We start from the raw sequence: 2797 nt of genomic DNA, 5'->3' as shown, positions 1-2797 counted from the left end.
ATACAGTCCGTGTCAGCTTTGTCTCCTCTAATTTTAGCTTTTAGTTAGCCTTTAGTTCTTGTAGCTACCATTTTTCTCATTTTAGCTAAACTTTTGCAACATACATTGTAGTTACTCCTTTCTTCTTTAAGATAGCTGTGATACTTTAAGCCTTTAGCTAGTCATTGGCTCTTGTAGCTCRTAGCTACWGTTTTTCTCCTTTTAGCTAACATTTTGAAACTWAACTTTTAGTTAGCCTTTGGTAGTTATAACTTGTAGATACCCCTTTCTTCTTTAGGTTTGCTGTTATACTTTTAGCCTTTAGYTAATCATTAGCTATTTTTTCTTGTAGCTACTGTTTTTCTCTTTTTAGCCATTCTTTTGCTGCTATTAACTTTTAGTGTTTTGCTAGCCTATGGTACTTGTAGCTATAMTGTTTTGTTTGTTTTATGCTTTTTTAACAAGCCTACATTTAGCTTTTTAGCATTTGATACCTTTTTGCTACATTTAGCTTTAGCCAAACTAACATTTGCATAAATATGGTAGCTGAACATATGCCTTTGACTTTTATTTAGCTAAAACTGTTAGCTCTTTTCCTTAAACTAAAGAAAATCCAATCTAATCAGCTCACAAGAAGCTAAAGGAAGTCCTGTTTGTATTTTTGTTGTTAATAAATCAAATAAACTGAATTAAAACATTATCTTAAACCAGTCACTGGATGGAATAGAAGTGTGACCTCAATGAGCTTCTGTACCGTAGAGCGCATCAAAGAAACTTTACTTCCTGCTAACTGGATCACAGGAAACTGGGAGGGGTTTTACCGTTTAGTTTACCTCCTACTCAAGAGAAACGGGTGAATTTCACAAAATGTCAAACTGTTGCTTTAAAATGTCATCAGGTTGTTAAATCCTGGGAGCGGGATTGAGTGCAGCTCAGATGGATCACCTCACAGCTTCCTGTCGATAGTAAACCATCATCCTCCTGCTCTGACATCACCGACCTCATCTCTTTTCATCACGTTTACATCATCACTTTTTTCTGCCCTGTTTTAGTTCATCAGCTCAGTTTTAAAAGGAAATGAAAAAAAATTCTCTCCTCAGAATTATGAGTCTAATAAACTCTTTGGTCCAATAATCTGTGAGTTCTGCATCAAACCCAGTGAATTAGTCTCAGAGCTGCTAACAGAGTCTACTTTGTGTGGTTCTGGAGTCACGCTCACATCACGATTCTCACAGCTTCAAACGGCACAACAGGCTCCTTTTCTATTTCCTCTTATCTGAGGCGGTCACACGACTTTTATTTAGTGGAACTTATARAGTCCCGAGTGAAGATTGAACCAAATGATACGCTTATCTGTCTGCGCTCGCCACCACCTGATCAGACAAACAATGACTCACACTTCCTTCAGAACATCTCGGCCCAGAAACATGTTCCTGAAACAGCCGGCTTTAAAAAGAACCGGTCCTTCTTTCCTCTGATTAGAGTTAATTAAATGAAATATCTGCACTCTCTGGATCATTACTGAGACATTTACAGTAAAGATATTTCCTCCAGCGCAGCCGAGATTCACCTGATAAAAGCTTCTGTTCTCCAGGAAGRTCGAGCTGAGAACAGGAAGTGATGCGTTACAAACACCCTGCGGCCGAAAACAGAGCGACAAAAAACGTCTTGATTTTTATTTTACTAATTAATGTTAATATAAAGAATGACGGCGAAACCTACTGTAGTTCACTTTGTACCTACCATAACTCACTTTGTTCCCACCTTAACTCACTTTGTTCCCACCTTAACTCACTTTGTTCCCACCTTAACTCACTTTGTTCCCACCTTAACTCACTTTGTTCCCACCTTGACTCTCTTTGTACCCACCTGGACTCTCTTTGTACCCACCTTGACTCTCTTTGTACCCACCTTGACTCTCTTTACACCCACCTTAACTCACTTTGTACCCACCTTAACTCACTTTGTACCCACCTTAACTCACTTTGTACCCACCTTAACTCACTTTGTTCCCACCTTAACTCACTTTGTACCCACCTTAGCTCACTTTGTTCCCACCTTGACTCACTTTGTTTCCACCTTGACTCACTTTGTACCCAACTTGACTCACTTTGTTCCCACCTTGACTCACTTTACACCCACCTTGACTCACTTTGTACCCACCTTAACTCACTTTGTACCCACCTTAACTCACTTTTTACCCACCTTGACTCTCTTTACACCCACCTTAACTCACTTTGTTCCCACCTTGACTCACTTTGTACCCACCTTGACTCACTTTGTACCCACCTTGACTCACTTTGTACCCAGCTTAACTCACTTTGTACCCAGCTTAACTCACTTTGTACCCACCTTGACTCACTTTGTACCCAGCTTAACTCACTTTGTACCCACCTTAACTCACTTTGTACCACCTTAACTCACTTTGTTCCCACCTTAACTCACTTTGTTCCCACCTTAACTCACTTTGTTCCCACCTTAACTCACATTGTACCCACCTTAACTCACTTTGTTCCCACCTTAACTCACTTTGTACCCAACTGAACTCTTTGTACACACCTTGATTCACTTTGTACCCACCTTGACTCACTTTGTACCCACATTGACTCACTTTGTACCCAGCTTAACTCACTTTGTACCCACCTTGACTCACTTTGTACCCAGCTTAACTCACTTTGTACCCACCTTGACTCACTTTGTACCCAGCTTAACTCACTTTGTACCCACCTTAACTCACTTTGTACCCACCTTAACTCACATTGTACCCAACTGAACTCTTTGTACACACCTTGATTCACTTTGTACCCACCTTGACTCA

Source organism: Austrofundulus limnaeus, unplaced genomic scaffold (assembly GCF_001266775.1).
Source record: "Austrofundulus limnaeus strain Quisiro unplaced genomic scaffold, Austrofundulus_limnaeus-1.0 Scaffold235, whole genome shotgun sequence".
Taxonomy (NCBI): Eukaryota; Metazoa; Chordata; class Actinopteri; order Cyprinodontiformes; family Rivulidae; genus Austrofundulus; species Austrofundulus limnaeus.
The sequence above is the reverse complement of the archived record's forward strand: the minus strand, read 5'-3'. Positions refer to the sequence as shown.